The following is a 19,628-nucleotide window of genomic DNA, read 5'->3' as shown; positions in this document are numbered from 1 at the left end:
GTAGAAAACTTTTTTTAAATACTTTTTGATGTTATTTCTGAGAGAGAGAGGCAGATACAGAAAGTGTCAGAGAGACAGAGTGCAAGTGGGGGAGGTGCAGAGAGAGAGGGAGACAAAGAATCCGAAGCAGGCTCCAGGCTCCAAGCTGTCAGCAGAGCCAGACGTGGGGCTCCAACTCATGAAATATGAGATCGTGACCTGAGTCAAAGTGGGACGCTTAATGTACTGAGCCACCCAGGCACCCTTAAAACATTTTTATCTGAATAACTGCAGTTATACCTTCTATCAATTATATTATATTATATTATATTATATTATATTATATTATATTATATTATATTAATTATATTATATATAATGAAATAAAAATACTAGAACTTAAAGCATTGCATGAATCTATGAGTTGACTGTTCTGTTCTTCTGGTCTTATCTAGACCCACTTTTATAGCTACATTCAGCTAGAAAGTTCACTAGCACAAGGGAGTCTCAGAGGTCCTCACCAGCATGTGAACCTTTGTGGAATAAGTAGGCTTATGTCTACATGTGATTTTTCATGGGCACCACCTCACATGATGACAGTAGTATTCACGGGCACCAAGAGTAGAAGCTGGAAGTCCTCTAGAGGCTAAAACATTGTTATTCAAAAGCAAGACACAAGGATGGAGCAAGAGATTCTATTTTTTAATAGAATAACAAAAGGTGGTGTCCATGTTTCTCATGGGCACATAAATTAGTATAGAACTGTGAAAAATTTCTAGAAACACTAATGAAGCGAAAAGAGAGGTACATAATCACATATTGGAAACAAGCATATATTTTTAAAACAACTGGATTCAAATTATCTCAATTACCTTCATTGGCTCTGTGAAGTGGGCAATTTATACTTCAAATGGGCATAATATCACCTCCACAGGATTGATTAGATTATTAAATGGAATGCTGTATGTAAAGCACTTAGAATATTTAGCATTTGGTATGAACTCTAAATAGTAGTTATTATCATTTAATCATCCTAGAGTTAGGTTAGATTCTATAGGGTACAGAAAGCAATTATTTTTATAACCAAATCTTTTATCAAATCTCCTTTACTGCTATGACCCATCCCCATCATTTTACCTTGGGTAGATCACCTGGAATTTTCTGGGTTCTCTCAGATATTGACAGTTTTATTTTACAGAAATACAATTTTGTGTAAAACATAAAGCTTCAGTCTCTCAGCTAGTTCATTTCCATTTTTTTACATTGAGTCTGCCTGAAGCCATTCAACCTCATTTTGGCAGCTCATGACTGGCCATTTTTCTTTTTTAACCATTTCCTTCTGATGAACTTTTTTTCCCCCCTCTTCTACTCACTGCTACTCACTTCTACTCATTACTCTTCTGCTTCCATCAGAGCAGGTTTGAAGGAAGCAAGTTCCAGCAAAGACCTTCCTTGATATTCTAAGAAATCTTCTACAACTAATACCATCTCTTATGTGACAAGTGTCCAAATGCTTCCTTTTGGTCTCCTACACAGACACCATTGATTTATTATCTCAAACAGGACAACTTTAGAGTTAAAAGGGCTCTAAAAGTCATTAGAAGGTTTTAGTTGATTGGCAGCAAGGATACACTAGGGTTTATGTCATGGAAACCGAGTGAATTCTTCACCCTATTCATGAAACCATTTCATGGAGTCCTTGGAGAGCCCCTTGCTGGGCATCGCCAACTGGAGCTTCTCTGGCACAACTGCCATCTGTAGTTGAACATCTGTAACTCCTGCACCTCTTTCTCCTGAGGTTAAGCTGGAAGCCCACTTGAGTGGAATCTTATTTAAGAGGACTTTTTCCACAAGATGGATACAAACCATCATGTAGAACAGACATGTATTTACCCTGCTGCCAGTGAACATGCCAGAAGAACATCCTTCCTCAGGATGATCCCAAGCAATTTTTTTTCAGCCACTCAAACTATATCATGTCCCTTTGTTTCACATTTCATAGAAAAACATACATTTTTTTTCTTTCTATTAACTGTTGTGTGGTTATTGTATTAATGCTTATTTCCCAAAGGATGCCATGACATGATGTACAAATTATCTTTTTCTTACTATCTTGGCACGATGCTTAAGCATGGAGATTTTATTCATTTGTTCAGAAAATATGAGTAACATCAAGAGTGGGTTCACAAACATGAGGAAAAGGGAAAAATTGAAATATTTAGAAATTCATGACAAGAGTTATTCTGGGCCAGATTTTAGATTCGACTGAAATATTTTCCTTGAGAATTATGTAACATTAAAAATATTTTTAGAACTATGCAAAGGTACTTAAATAATAGGAGACTATTTGAAATTGTGTGTTAATTTGTTCACTAAAATTTAATTTGCTTTAGAAAATTATTTCTTATGAGGGAAAACTATTTTGATATTCTGTAAGTCCAACCTAAGAATATTTTGAAGGCAGTAGGCATACTGAATTAAATCAGAGCCCAACCTAAGGTTGTAAGCCCAACCTAAGAATATTTTGAAGGCAGAGGGCATCCTGAATTAAATCAGAGCAGTAATGACCCACAGTGCTACCACTGTATTAAACTTCATAGACTTAACTACTCTCATAAGCATACTTGTGTACTAGCATCAACCTTATAATTCATTCTTATATAGGAGGATTAAAATATCCCATGGGTTATTATAATTAAAGAATAGTCATTTCTCTATAAAAGATATTTAAGAAATCATTGAATGTGGTATCAGATAGTTTCACAGACTTTGATGTAAAAAGTGGACATAGGGGTGCCTGGGTGACTCCAGCGGCTGAACGTCCAACTTCAGCTCAGGTCATGATCTCACAGATCGTGAGCTTAAGCCCCACATCGGGCTCTGTGCTGACAGCTCAGAGCCTGGAGCCTCCTTTGGATTCTGTTGTCTCCTTCTCTCTCTGCCTCTTCTCCACTCATGCTTTGTATTTCTCTGACTCTCAAAAATAAATAAACATTAAAAATAAAATTTTTAAAAAGTAGAAATAATTTTTTTCTCCACAAAGAAATGTAAATACTCAGAGTACACTTCAATAGTTAAGTTTGTAGGGAAGGAAAAATTATAGCAGAAAAGCATAATTATATGATTTTGGAGCAATTCTACAGTTTAGGAAGAAACAAAGTACACAGATTTGATGTTGGCCAATTTAGGAATGATAAACATACCAAGAAAAAGTGTAGTCTTAGTGATTATGAATATTGGTTATTATTGACCTTGAGAAAGAATTAAAGAAAAACAAAAGCACATTATTTAACAATATAAAATGAAAAAAAAAGAGAAGTGATAGGGCACCTGGGTGGCTCAGTTGGTAAAGCAACCGACTTTGGCTCAGGTCATGATCTCACAGTGAGTTCAAGCCCTGCATCAGGCTCTCTGCTGCCAGCAGAGTCTGGAGCCTGCTTCAGATTCTGTGTCTCCCTCTCTGCCACTCCCTCCCTCTCCCTCCCTCCCTCTCTCTCTCTCCCCCTTTCTCAAAAATAAAAATGTAAAAATTTTAAAAAGTGAGGGGTGATATAAGTACATATATGCACATATAATGTACATATAAGTACATTAGCAAATGAGAAATGCATTTTTTACATGAGATTAATGGTTATTTTAATACTAAATTTAGAAGTTGAGAAAATGGAGGCATACTATCTTTAAGTATATTGCAGAAAGATAGTTGTAGCAACAATGGAGTAATTTTAAAAGCTCTGGAATGTTTCTCTCATGAAAATAATGGCAGTCAATAATTAAATAATGAAAAAATAAACCAGTAATTTTCAACTACGCAAAATGACAAGGAAATGTTCTGAGATTAGATACAGAGAATTACTGTAACAAGCTAGTATTCTAATAGAATAAGCAAAAAAAGGTGGGGGGATTTATACAATTTTTTCCTCATTGATATTGATGAGGCTGTGCAAACTTTCAAGATCCAGATCAGTAAGGTATAAAATTTAGAAACAAAGACAATGACCTGCAGATAAAAATACATCTCCTATATATATATACATGAGGGTACATTAATGTAATATGCTGTAACCAAGGTAGGCTGGAATATAAAATTTTATACATTTGGGAAAGTGTCAAATAGCTCAGACAATATTTGTGTGCAATATCAATTTATGGAATAGAAAGTTCAAGGAAATAGGAATGAAGAATATGAACGAAGAGTTGAATGTGAACTGTAAGAGTGGTAACTTGGTATAATGGTTTATGTGTGGGAAACAGCACTATTTGCAAGTATTCAACAAGCGATGCAGGACAGTATTCAAATTGAAATATATTGTGCGATATAGCTTATAATGTGTAAGCAATAGAAAGCACATTCATATTTGAAAAATCCGAGGCAGAGAGTTAACTTAATAAATAGGTTCTAGGGGAAAAGGCACCCTATCTGTTAAATGATATTTGAATCATCAGACGTGAATTATTTACATGTGCCTCGAGTCTAATAGAACCTATATGGCAATTGATCTGTCCATTCAACAGTAACAACTATGGATCCAGTGTACATGTGCAGGCATACAGAAAAGAATTAAAAAGGGGGGGGGGTGGCTGTCTACAGTATTTCAATAGCCAGTTAGTCTAGGAGGCAAATGGTACATAGAAATGGTGAAGTGACAATTCATTGTTAGTGCCAACATGGGGAATAGCGTTGAATGCAGGCTCAGCAGTGAACGCTGCCATGATTGGAGATCATCTACTGTAGTAGGTTGTCAACACCGGAGTAAGGATGTGGCAACAAGGAAAGCGATCCTTACTTTCTATTCCTTAGCCCAAGTCAGTATAAATCATAGGAAAGAGGCAACAGGCTCAAATGAATTTGTTGAGCATACATCAAAGCTGAAACTAAATCTATTTTAGCTTCCAGTTTCACAGAACATACCCAGCACAAATGTAAATGGTATCAAGTTTTTAAGTAATTCTATTCCTAGATGGGCTGAAGTCTTTCTGTACGTTTTTCTATCAAACAGATATTTGAGCCAATTGTGGGAAGTTTCAGTGATAACAGGAGGAAATATTTGATATCTGTGGCACTAAATACTTTACAGATTTTTAGGAGTTAAATTAAAATAGTTTTATTTGTAATTAATAATTCAGTAGGAAAATGCTCCTGTTATTTATTTTAGAATCTACCTTAAAAGGCATTTTATGTAAGTAAAGGAAACAATTTTATCATTTATACATAAATGGGATTATTTCCCTCATGTTTAAATATTCACCGACTGACTATGTGTGTTTAGTTCTCAGTCCCAAAAGACCATTGGAAAAATAGATGAAATAGGATCAATGTAAAATCCATAATGGGTGGAAGAGGACTCAAGAATTGAGAATTTTCTGGAATACACTAAGATAATTGAAATAAATTGTCACAAACACTCATGAGAGCTAGGAAATTTGACATGTTTATGGTTGAGAGGAGCCTGGATGGCTCAGTGAGTGAAATATATTGATTTCCTCTCAGGTCATGATCTCACTCTGAGTTTGAGCCCTGCATTGAGCTCCATGTGGACAGTGCAGAGCCTGCTAGGGATTCCCGCTCTCTTTCTCTCTCTCTACCCCTCCCCTGTGCACCCAACACATGTATTCTCTCTCTCTCTCAAACATTTTTTTAAATGTAAAAGAAAAAGCAATCTGTATGGTTGAAAGTGGCAACTTCAGAGAAAGAAAGAAATTTCCCTGGTAGAGCTTCATAACACTCACCATGTAAGTAAGAATAATGCTGGGGCTCCTGGGTGGCTCAGTTGGTTAAGTGCCCAACTTTGGCTCAGGTCATGATTTCACAGCTCGTGGGTTGGAGCCGCGCGTCAGGCTCTGTGCTGACAGCTCAGAGCCTGGATCCTGCTTTGGATTCCATGTCTACTTCTCTCTCCACCCCTTCCCAACTCTCTCCAAAATAAACATTAATATTTTTTTAAAGAAAGGAAAAAAAAAGGAGACCGTTACCAGCAAAGTGGATGCCCAGCAGTAATTTGAGTTGACTACACACGCACACGCAAACACACACACACACACACACACACACACACACACACACACGTGATGCAACAATTACTGGTATTTCCACTTGTCAAAGCTAGGGTTTGTTTACCACGATAACCACAAACATATAGCTCTAAGTAATTCAGAAATGCAAATCACAATCAAGAAAAATAAACAGACATTTTGAAGAAAAAAATAAAAGCCAATCTAGCCATATATCCTTTAACAACTTTCATATTACATCAACATAAACACAGCTAACCACTTTTGTACAGATATTCATTCATCTACACAAACATGCATATATACCTCCATGTGTACCAATACTCATGTGAGCATATACATGTCCACATACATGCATTCTGACTTTAATGCACACATGCACATCCACCCACATATTTATAATGTATACATACAGTACCTGTTCAGTACATATATCCCATAATCAGAACCTGCACACTGAGCCAGATATAGCATTCTTGAATGGAAGGACTCCATATTGTAATCATTCCAATTCTTTCCACAGGGAAATAATTTGAAACTATATAGTATTAGCCACGATCCATCATGAAAACCTATACTATATATTGAATATATTTAGATAAATTCACCATAAACAAATTCACCATAAAATGTTTTTAGAAAATAGTGAAGACTGAAAAAATGAACTAGATATTAAAACTAGTAATGCTAGAAAAAAAATAGTACCTTTAAAATACGAGAATAGTAAGTGCCCAGTGGTTAAATTGAAAATTTACAATAGGATTTATCAGTAAAACAAAATTTCTTGGAGAATCATAAACTAGTCAAACCTTTGCAGAATTTGAGGAAAAAATGAGAAATGTAAAAGACAGTATAGGAGAAAGTAGAACGCATATATAAAGAATTCAAGGGATTAAGAAAACTTCTAAAGTTTACATTTAATATCACAACAATCAACCTAGTGAATTGAGGCCAGATCCCACAAACCAGGAGATCATGACCTAAGAGCTGAAATCAAGAGTCTGTCGCTCAACCCACTGAGCCACCCAGGCACTCCAGTAACTCATTACTTTTGATTAACATCTCTCAAACATAAATAATATAAAAACTATCCTCATTTCTCTCTTTTTTTAATAATAAGCTAAATCATGAGTTTTATTTTGGTATTTATATAAATGATTGATAGAATTTCCTTAAATACACTGAACACCTATGGAAATTTTTTTTAAATATAAAATACTATAAAGTTTCAGAGAGCTAGATCATACTTGAGACAAAGAACTTGCTTTATGCTTTTTAAATTTTCTACTCCCAGCAAGTAACATAGTATATGACTCAAAAAACATTTTTTTAAAATTTTAATGTTTATTTTTGAGAGAGAGACAGAACATGAGTGGGGGAGGGGCAGAGAAAGAGGGAGACACATAATGTGAAGCAGTTTCCAGGCTCTGAGCTGTCAGCCCAGAGCCCAACCCAGGGTTTGAACTCATAAACTGCGAGATCATGACCTGAGCTGAAGTTGGATGCTTAACCGACTGAGCCACTCAGGTGTACCCACTCAAAAATTTTTGTAGAATAAATACTCATTGGGGCACCTGAGTGGCTCAGTCGGTTAAGCATCTGACTTTGGCTCAGGTCATGATCTCGTGGTTCTTGAGTTCGAGCCCATGTTGGGCTCTGGACTGACAGCTCAGAGCCTGGAGCCTGCTTTGGATTCTGTCTCCTCTCTGCCTCTCCCCAACTCACACTCTGTCTCTCTCTTGCTATCTCTGAACAATAAATAAACACTAAAAAAAATTTTTTTAAGAATACTAATTTAATTAATTTAGTTTTTGAAGTATATATAATTCTCTCCAATGTATCAGAAAGTAAAATTAAATTGCTATATGTTTTTATTGAACAAGAAACAATTGGAAAGAAAACTTACTTTCACTAAGTTCTGGCATACATAAACTAGAACTTCTAAGTGTAACAATGGGAAACAAATTGCCTGCCAAGGAAACAACAGGCAATGAAAAATCTATGTGGTCCTGCCTGCAGCTCTGAGCCTCATTTCCTGACAGCTGTTACTAGAAGATCTTTTAATGAGTCCCTTTTGTAGAAGTATAAGGTGAAAAGCCAACCAAAAACATGATGAAAATGAATCACAGGCATATTAGTAGGATATAATGGAGGAAGTATTACAAATTAACGATAACATTTCCACAACTGCATGGACAGTAACTATCAAATCAGATCATTTCATTCAATATAAAGTGATAAGATGTTTTTAATACTTGTAAAACTAGGTGTAAGGTATTTATAAGGTTCATAGCTATGGTTAAATAAATGCAGAATCACAGTGAGGACTCCCAGTTTTCTTTATTCACTAATGGGGAAATGGTTTCAAAGAGATGTTATTTATATATATTCCAACTTTTTTCTTAGGAGATAGACATTTCATTCCTAAATTTAATCCCAAATTTAAAAAAAAATGTTGTATTTCTAAACATTGTTAATAATGGAGGTGGTATGCCTTACCCAATTTCAGGAAAACACTTACAAATCATTTATGTCATCAATGTGTGTGTTTTGTTGGCTCAGTTGATTGGAATTTAGTGTTAATGACAATCAGATCATAGATCTAGTTATGTTGCAAGCCAGCTTGTCCATTTTCTTGATCATATAGCACACTTATAAAACATGGACCTATTTTCAAAGATCCACTAGTATTCATAAGAGATCATAAAATACGTCCAAACAATTCCAATTCTACCAGGAAAAAAAAAAGTCATAATTTATTGATGGTGCATGAAGAACCTTTTTCTGTAAAGTATTAGACAGCATTTATTGTTATGCAATAACATCCTTTACACTTACCATATACTTTTTGGGACAAATGAATTAAAGAAAAAAAAGGCCTCACTTCCTCCAAGAAGGCATTTTTAAGAAAATAGATTGGTCTTTAAATTTGACTATTTGAGGAATTGAGTTAAAAATCACTTAACATAATTAAAACATAGAACCTGATTAAAGGAGGTTGAAAATTTTTCATTCAATTTTCAAAGAATATTTTTGATTGAAGTCATGGAGTTATAGTTGAGACACTATTGAGAAAACATGGAAAAACAAAACTATTTCACTTGTCTGGTTGTCAATTTATTCCCAAATTAAAATTTGATCCACACTATTTTCCTATTATTCTACTCAGTATTTAGACCAATGGCATTGTTTCTTAAGGGCTTCTAAAATTCAGTTTCCTGAAAAATGATTCATAAGCTTTTCCAGTCTGTGAACCATAACGTTTGATGCAATTGCCTCTAATATAATTCACCCAACATTACGGAGAAGAACGTCACAGTTTCTGATGAGCTTCTGGATAATCTTCATATGATAATGGGGGAATTAATGATTCTTAAACTATCAAGAAGAGAATCATAGGGAGCAGGCTTCAGAGTAGTAAGAACCGAATAATTCTCTGAGAGAACCAAGAAACAGGGAAGTAGTAGCAATGGAAATAATAGTTTCATAGACTTCTGATCTATCTTGATTATCTCACTTACAGGAAAAGGATTGAACTGTGTGTGTGTGTGTGTGTGTGTGTGTGTGTGTGTGTGTGTGTGTTGGGGGGAATGATTTCTGTATAAACCACCCTTTCCAAATGCACTAAACCAGCAACAACAAAAACATATTTTGCTTAACATAGTAGGAATTACAGGCATGGCAATTAGATGCTGTTGGATCTATACACTTACACATCTTGTCAAAAAGTGTTTTTTATTTCAAGCATTTTCCTCAATATCATTGCATGCCTCATTTCTTGTACTTTAGACCACTGACGAAAATCTTAGAAGGGCAAGACTATTAGGCTCTGGAATGTCAAATGTTGACTGTTGCTTCCCAAGAGTGGCCTAGAAAGTGTTAGGAGTTCCCGGCTTTAATGGATTCTCTGGATAGAGTAGTATTAATCTCAGCAGTAATCAGCAATGTTTGTATATTTTAAGAAATTTAAGAATCTACTTTTTAATCAGATTTCCATATGTGCTTTCCCTTGTTCCATTTATCTATTACACTCTGTTGTTTCTATCATCTCTAAAAACTTAGAATTAAATTTTATTTTAGGTTTACGAATTTCTATTTCACCATGTTATATTACTTCTTGCCAACTTCTCAAACTATTGGATTTAGCAACTTTTTGAAGCATACATAGGTTTTAGTATGCAAATCCTATTAAGATATAATAGTTTAAAAACAGATTAATCTGTATCATATTCTTTACCAATAAATTCCAACGTCTAAAAAGAAATCACAGAACATAGCATGTTATCAGCGGTCTTTTAGGACTACTATGCCAAAATTTATGGAGATTTATAAGGAAGTGTTTCTAAAATACTGTCAAGAAATACTTATTTTTTTTGTTGCTAGCATAATTTTACAAAATTCCAATTACGTTTCTTTTGTATGTCCATTTTAGTTTTTCTGTTTCATAAGCAGTCATTTTGTAAGTACTTTTAAAAGTGCATATTAATTAAATTATTACACCTATAGCTCATTGAAAATAGGTGCTCATACTATTTAAAATACTGAGAGTCTGTGATACAGCCACTCTGAAAACAGTATGGAGGTTCCTCAAAAAATTAAATATAGGTTTACCCTATGACCCAGCAATTGCACTACTAGGTATTTATCCAAAGGATATAGGAGTGCTGATTCAAAGGGGCACATGCACCCCAATATTTATAGCAGCACTATGGACAATAGCCAAAGTATGGACAGAGTCCAAACGTCCATAGCCTGATGAATGGGTAAAGATGTGGTGTGTGTGTGTGTGTGTATATATATATATATATATATATATATATATATATGGTGTGTGTATGTATATATATATATATATACACGTGTATATATATATATACATATATATATACACGTGTATATATATATATATATACATATATATACATACATTCACATACACAATGAAGTATTAATTGGTGATGAAAGGGAATGAAATCTTGCAATTTGCAACAACGTGGATGGAATTAGAGTGTACTATGATAAGCAAAATAAGTCAGTCAGGGAAAGACCGATATCCTAGGACATTACTCATGCGGAATTTAGGATAGAAAAAAGATGGACTTAAGGGGATCAAAAATAAGATAAAAACAAAGAAGGAGACAAACCGTAAGAGGCTCTTGAATACAGAGAACAAGCAGAGGGTTGCTGGCAGGGTGTGGGTGGGGTGATGGGCTAAATGTGCGAGGGGCATTAAGGAGGACACTTGTTGAGATAAGCACTGGGTGGTAATGTAAGTGATGAACCTATTCCTGAAATTATTGTACTAGATGTTAAGTAACTTGGATTTAAATAAATAAATAAGTAAATAAAATAATTTAAGAAATAGTTTGGAGACTATTTTGTAGCAAATTCAGCAATTGGTTAAATTGACTGTTAAAGAGTTTTAGCACAATAGCTTATAATAAATGTAACATCTTTGTTGATATTTAAGGAGATCAGATCTAAACTATGGAAATCAGGCATCTTTACAATATGGCCCAATCAGTTTTTGAAATTAAGGTCAGGATTGAAATATTGTTGCTTCACAGATCAATTGGCCTAATCTTTGCTATCACAAAGATTTTTTTTCATCAATTGCATTGGTGAATCCTCATTTGACATTATGCATTTTATAAATATTGAATCAAATCTGTCCAGCCGAATTTTATTACACATATTACAAAACCAGCTTAAGCACAGAGTAATAATGACACTCAAGGGAAACAATGGCCAAACCTAATTATTAATAGTTTTGTGTGACATTTTCTTTGTCTTGTGTGACATTGTTTTTTTTTTCCCCCTGCCTCCTCTGACTCTTGCCTATCACAAATATAATTGAGATAGTAAAAGATAGAAGATCTATGCTTATGGAAGAATAAGGCTAACCCCTCAGGGAAGGAAGTCCTGAGATACTGAGATCAAAACTTTGAAAAATAGAGGTGAAGTAAGCTTATTGATTATATATTATACATGCATTGCTCCAGATGACAAATATTGCTATGTGGTTTACTTATAATTTTATTTCCGAGTCATACAGAGTTTTATGTCTAGTATATTTTTTAAACCTGTGTTGATCAAGATCTGTAATTTTTCTTTATGATTTGGAATGTCTAGGAGTCTGGCTACTTGTCAATAGTTTTACAACTAAACTGTATTTATCACTATGCCAAAGCCATACGTCCCTCATTTCCTCTACCCACACATCTTGACTTTAAAAAAAAAAAAAAAGTTAATTCCAAGCTATTTTTTTTCCTTTTTCATAATATTGCTTACAAAATCCTTTTGAATATAAACTTTTTGTTATAAACATCGCAGTGCCTGTATTCCTTTGAATTAGTATTTTTGCATTCCTTGGGTAAATACCTATAAGTGCAATTGCTGGATCATAGGATAGTCCTACTTATAACTTTGTGAGTTGTAATGGTTTTCCAGAGTGGCTGAACCAGTTTTCGTTACCACCAACAGTACAAAAGGGTTCCCTTTTATCTGCATCCTCGCCAGCACCTGTTGTTTCTTGTGCTGTTGATTTTAGCCATTCTGACAGGTGCAAGGTGATGTCTCATTGTAGTTTTGATTTGTATGTCCCTGATGATCAGTGATGTTGAGCATCTTTTCACATGTGTGTTAGCATCTGTATGTCGTCTTTGAAAGAATGTCTTTTTGGGTCTTCTGACAATTTTTTAACTGTATTCTTTGTGCTTTGGCAAGTATTAAATTTCTTAAGTTATTCCTATATTTTGGATACTATCCCTTTGTCAGATAGGTTATTTGCAGGTATCTTCTCCCATTCTCAAGGGTGCCTTTTAGTTTTGTTGATCGTTTCCTTCACTATGCAGAAGCTTTTTATTTTGATGTAATCCCAATAGTTTATTTTTCCCTTTGTTTCCCTTGCCTCAGGAGACCAATCTAGAAAGCTGCTGCTGTGGCTAATGTCAAAGAGGTTACTGCCTGTGTTCTCCTCTAGGATTTTTATGGTTTTTTAGGTCTGACATTTAGGTCTTTCATCCATTTTGAATTTATTTCTGCGTATGGTACAAGAATGTGGTCCAGTTTCATTTTTCTGCATGTTGCTGTCCAGTTTTCCCAACACCGTTTGTTAAAGAGGTTGTCTTTTTTTTCCATTAGATATTCTTTCCTGGTTTGTTGAAGATTAATTGACTATATAGTTGTGAGTTCATATCAAATGTGGTTCACATTCATCTCTTGATTATAGATTTTATATTTTCAGTTCTCATACCCATTTATCACTTCTCACAGAATATTTGCTCAGTTTAATTTCTATTTGAACATACCATGCAGTCTATCCTATTTTAAATTACACAGCTAGTTGGGGCACCTAGGTGGCTTAGTCAGTTAAGTGTCCGACTTTGGCTCAGGTCATATCTAACTTTTTTGATTCAAGCCCTGCGTTGAGCTCTGTGCTGACATCTTGGAGTCTGGAGGCTGCTTAGGATTCTGTGTCTCCCTCTCTCTCTGTCACCCCCTCCCCCACACAAGCCCTGTCTCTGTCTCAAAAATAAACAAGCATTAAGAAATAAAAATAAATTACACAGCTAGATAACTAAAAATTGATAGTCACAAAGTTATTTTCAAGTTGGGGACATTAATTTTTTTCACTGAACCTCATTGTGATTTAAGGTGAAGTACAGTTTGCATATACACAGACACACACAGACACACACACACACACACACACATATACATATGTGCCACACACATACATACCTAAACTTGTTTCTCTATTCTCAATTACCTGGGATATATATAATTTATTTGAAAATAATAAGTCTACTAAAAGATTTTGGTAAATGCTGGCAGATAAAGAATGCTATTTTCTTCCTAAAATATTAATATAGCCAGTGTGTCATCAAACAAGTTTGTTCTCTATGCATTTTTTCATGCAGCAAAATTTATTTAATTTTGAAATTATGTATGCTGAAATTGTTTTTTTTCCAATGTAACTTTTATGGCTTCATTAATGTAAATGTTTTTCACTATCTGCCTTTTATGACTGTAGATGAAACTTAAAAGGAGTCATGTTGAGTACTTTTTCAGTACATATGTTTGTTTCAACATTTTAAAATTTTATTTGTCAAATACTTTTTCTTAAAATTTGCTATAGTATTTTTGGTATAAGAGAGTTAGTAATCTACAATATTTATCTATGAAAATAAATTGAATACCTTCTATTTTATATCCTATACATAATTTAAGAACTATTTCTCATGTAGCTTGTTATATTTATTCTTCTGAATAGGTCATCAATAAAATCAATATCTAAAGTCTTACCACATCAACTATCACACCAGCTTCTTTTCTAGTGCCCTTTCCTTCTTGTTATTTCAGAGTTTACAGAGTGTTTTGCAATTAAAATCATGATTGGTTTCTTTCTTACATTTGTTCTACTACACAAGTCATGAACACTTAACCTAACTGTGAGAAGAATGCCTTGTATATAAATAATTACTGATAAATAAAGTCTAACTATTTGTATTTCCTTACATAATATATTCCAAGTTCCATTTTTTTTTGTTATTCTTGAATTCTCTTAATATCTTTTATGTTTTTATAATTATAGTGCATGCTTTCTCTCTCTCTAGGACTTATAAATCATGGATAAAGTTTTTAAAAATGAAATTCATCAGGTTAATGGTGTACATTACATCACAAGTGGAAAAGCAATATATTAGAACACAGGAGATAGGCGCTATACCTCCTAATCTTGAATCTAGATTTAGCTGCCATTTCTTGACCGAGTCTTGCAATGCAGCTTGCAATATTCTTATAAACAAAATGCAAATGTTACACTAGGTAATGTCTAAGCCAACTCTTTTAATAGTTGTTTTCTATATCCTATTCTAAAACATTGATGACTTCAGTGATTCAATAATATAACAAAGTTCAACAGGTATCCTAGAAACAAGAGAAATGTAGTTTTTCTATAGTAACAAAAACATGAAGCTTTTAAGTTTTACATTTAGTACACAGCTTACTGTAAGCTAAATTACAGAGTTCTACCATGGGAGCTCATGCTTGAGGAGTACTAACAAAGAACAGTTCTTAGCTATAGAGCATGCTATAGTTAAAGGTGGTGATTTTATTAGATCAGGTAGGTCAGTTCTAAAGCAAGAGGTTACCAGGAAAATTCAGGGAGATTGAGGAATAACACTGAAGATATTCTAGGTGGATCCTTGAATCTCTGAGGCATTTTTTATAAATATCAAGAGAATTTTTGTTTTAAGGTGGTAGGGGCGCCTGGGTGGCTCAGTTGGTTAAGCGTCCAACTTCGGCTCAGGTCATGATCTCACAGTTCCTGAGTTCAAGCCCTGTGTGGGAATTTGCACTGACAGCACAGAGCCCGGAGCCTACTTCTGATTCTGTCTCCCTTTCTTTCGCTTTCCCTCCCTCACTTGTGCATGCTCTCACTCTCTCTCTCTCAAAAATAAATGAACATTTTTTTAAAAAGTCCCAAGGTGAGAAACAGTTAAATATACAAGAGCTATCAATTTTTTAACACTCCATCATCTAATGTGTCATTAAACTTAGTGCAATTGAGCAAATATTTTTTAATACCTGTACAAAGCCTTGCATTACAGTAGGTAGGTATTTGGAATATTTGAATTATGCATAAATATTACAATGAGAGGCAAGCTAATATAGAGGTCAGGGACCCAGATTTGGAGGCAAATTGGATTCAGTTCCAGCTCTGCCCTCATTACCTCTGTGACCTTAGGTAACTATTTTCCTCATTTTTAAAGTAGGGATAATACTAATACCTACCTCATAGGGTTGCTCTGACCATCAAGTCAGTTAAAATGGATGTAAAGTATTAACAACACTTCTGTCAATAAGATTTTTAAAGCCTTAGCTAGCATTATCATTATACATGATCCTTACTTCTCTTTTGGACGTATTTACCGTTTAATTGAAGATGGATATATATATTATAAAAGTGTTGTTAAATGTGTATACATAAGCAAGCTCTTTTAGGCCTAAGTTGTACCTCAAGTTCAAAGACTCAATGAGTCAAATCGCTAACTTTAAATTATTTCTAATTTTATATTTTCTTACATTTTAAGCACAAACTGCTCTTTATTACTTAGTATTATTTCCTTTGAGTGTATAGTTTAAAAAAGTATTGTTCAATGTATAACTATTAAATAACTTTGTTTTTTCAACTCTGTCCATTTCATTGCTTTAAGGTCACATTTTGTCACTGTAGCATGCATAGGCAATAATGTTTGGCTCATCAGGTATTCTCCAAGGAGGCAAAAGAGCTCAATTTATCTATGAATCACTGTTCTATATAGAGCAAGAATCCAAGCCAAATACTCTATGACCTTAACATCAATTCACAGTAACTGAAAATGTTTTAATCACAACTCGAATTACCTTTTATAAACTAAGTAGCATTAGCAATATGATAACGCTGCAATCGTTCTCTACATATTAATGTGAAATTTCTATTGAAAACAAGTAGCAATGCAATTTACTAAGGGGATCCTGAAAACATATTAAGCAGAAATTGCATACCAACACACCCCTCCACTATATACACAACATCAAGAGCTTATAGTAACTAACATATGCCTTATGTTTTATATTCCACAATTCTATTTAATCTTATTAGACCCTGAAACCACCTGTGGGATAGGAATTAGTATTGTAATTCCCATTTTACTTAACAAGTCTATGATCTAAATTATTTGGATTTGTCAGTGGCCATACATCTGGCAACGGCAAAACCTTAACCCAATTTTTTGACACCACTTTGAATCTCTCTACTCTATCTCAACCTTGGCAACAATCAGAATCATTTGATGAGCTTTAGGAAGAAAAATATCCTGGTTTGTCCCACTTCCAGTTAGTTGAAATTGAATCTGAGCACAGAGCTGGGGTACTGATAGTAAAAAAAAAAAAAAACAAAAACAGCAATTAACCATCTTTCTAATTCTAATGTGATGGTCAGCTTTGAAAAGCAATATGCTTACAGTTAGATTTGTTGTCAATAAACCTGGCAGAAAGAATGCCAACGGGAAGGGGGGAAAGCACATGCTAATGTATAAAACAAACTTCTAACCCACACTCATCTATCACCAGCATAACCCATAGGTAAGAACTCTGTCACGAGTGGGAAAGAAGAACCAAAGAAACATTTGCACCATGAGGAGAGCAGCAAGACGTGTGTCCCTAGGACCACAGCAGGGTAGTGGTTGTACTTAGTAAAGAAAACAATTGTTCTTTCCCAAACTGAAACATTCTCCTTAAATAATTCATTTCTGTCATCATTCCTTGGGAGTTTTGATTTTCCCATCACTTGCTCTTTCTATTCTACCTGGTTATTTCCATTACTCTTTCATGTTTCTTAGCAGTTTTTCAAATGCATTCCTTGGTTTCATTTTAGGACATCAGCTTGTCCATGTTTAAAATGCTCTGTAAATAGTCTTGGAATCTTAGGGGCAAACACGCAATAGCAGTCTAATCAGTCAGCCACAGAACACAGAGCTGTGTGAGGACACTATTTGGAGTGTTAGTAAGAGCCGTGAGTACTCATTCGCCCAGACTGTGGTTTTTCAGCTGAAATAGAGACAGGTAATCCATTCTGCCAAGGCTACTCTGAGCACTATCCCATTGCTGGCCAATAAAACATGTGCTTTCTCTATCCAGAATGCATTGTTTATACTCATCTACATGTTTGTACAAATACCTTGATCTAGCATAGCCTAAGTGCTTTTGCTTTGAGGCATATTAGAAATGCAAATCGTAAGGGCTATCTCTTCCTATTCTTTACTTCGGTGGTTTCAGTCTTTCCTGGATGTGCTTGTATCAATTAACTTTTAGCAGCTAAGAAAACCTTTGCTGATTATTGTGGGGGAAAAGCAGAATACTTCAACTAGGTATGTCATCTATTCAAAGTTTAGTAGGTCAGTAATATTTGAAGTGCAAGCTTTTTTGCACTTTACTGAAGTTCCAAAGTTGCAACAAAGAAAGTTGTCTGGTTTTAGTTAGTAAATACTATCACTAACAATACCTAAAACAATTCTGTTTCTGTGGAATTGGCTAGAATTTATTGCTTATTGAGGAAAAAAGTCATCTGTATTTTGATTTTTTTCCATACAATCATGTCTTAAAAAAAAAAAAAAAGGTACTTAAACAAAGGATGATCAAGATCTTCTGGGTTTTTAATTTTATTTCAAAATGAAGTTTCCTTTTAAAATGTGTTTTATGGGGGCACCTGCGTGGCTCAGTCGGTTAAGCATTTGACTTTGGCTCAGGTCATGATCTCACGGTTCCTGAGTTCAAGCCCCGAGTAGGGCTCTGTGCTGACAGCTTGGAGCCGGGAGCCTGCTTCAAGTTCTATTTCTCCCTCTTTCACACTCTGCCCGTCTCTCGCTCTCAAAAATAAATAAACGCTAAAAAATAAATCAATAAATCAAAATGTTTTATGCTTGAAGGATTTTGGTTGATTATTTGTTTCATTTTGTTGTGCTTTTTTGATGCTGTTGTTTGCCTGTACTGTTCTCTTACCCTAAATTAATTTTCATTACCTTTACATCCGGGAATATTATTTTGATTGATTTTCTAAGCTTTACCTCATACAGCCCTTATTGAAGACTTGATATAGCGATGTTGAATTAACAGTATAAAATGCTTAGAGAAGACAATTAGGAGGAAAAAAATGACTTTTAAGTACAAGAATGGTGCACTCTCTATGCTTAAGTGAATATTCAATCCTGAATCCTATAGTAAGTATAACAGAGAGCCAAGAGGCATTTAAAAAAAATAAATCGCAGCATTAGTGACCCGCTAAATGCCATATGGGCCTTGAAGGATGTACATGTGGACATGGAGCTGACTAAACAAAGATTCGGGAATTATTTCTGACGTACCTTATCTTTGTCATTACAGGTTATGATACAGCAACATGAAGAGTCTGGAAAGAACAGTATTGAACTTTCATTTATGGAAAAATTTGTACTGTTTCCATACAAGTGGATTGAATTTAGAAGCACACAGTTCATGGTCATCACATTTTGATTATATGATTAACTGCTTATGAAATCTTCTACAAGTGAAAACAAGTATACTATATACAGAATACATTTCCAATATGGAATGGAAATTAGAAATTAATCCTGTTTCTGTTCACAGCAGAAGATTCCCCATTTTCTAAAAATTTTACCCATAGTGTAACTCAAATATTATTTAGCAAATAATTTATGTAGCTCTCACCTCTATCAGTAAATATTGGATTCTGATTTCAGTGGAATTTCTGCCTAGGGAAGGAGTGCAGAATAGACCCCCATTAACGCAGCCTTTTACTGGTGACAAATCTGTACCCTGTGGTTTCCTAAGGCTCAATATTTTAACTTGTTTGCTTCACATGGAAGACAAAGATACAGGTTTAAAATTTTCATTTTTCCATAATTTTTAATAGTTTTCTCCTCACATTACAAATATAGAAATTGTAAAAGCATCTGTTATCTGTCAAATAGAATTTGATGTTCTATATTCAAAGACCAGCGTGGAAAATGGTCACCCTACCCTCCCATTGGTTAGGCTTGGTAGAGTATGGGGACAGTACTTAAGAAAATTTTCTGTGTTACACGGAGTTAAGA

This window comes from Neofelis nebulosa, chromosome 1 (genome assembly GCF_028018385.1).
Source record: "Neofelis nebulosa isolate mNeoNeb1 chromosome 1, mNeoNeb1.pri, whole genome shotgun sequence".
In the NCBI taxonomy this organism is placed as follows: Eukaryota; Metazoa; Chordata; class Mammalia; order Carnivora; family Felidae; genus Neofelis; species Neofelis nebulosa.
Note: the sequence above shows the minus strand (reverse complement) of the source record.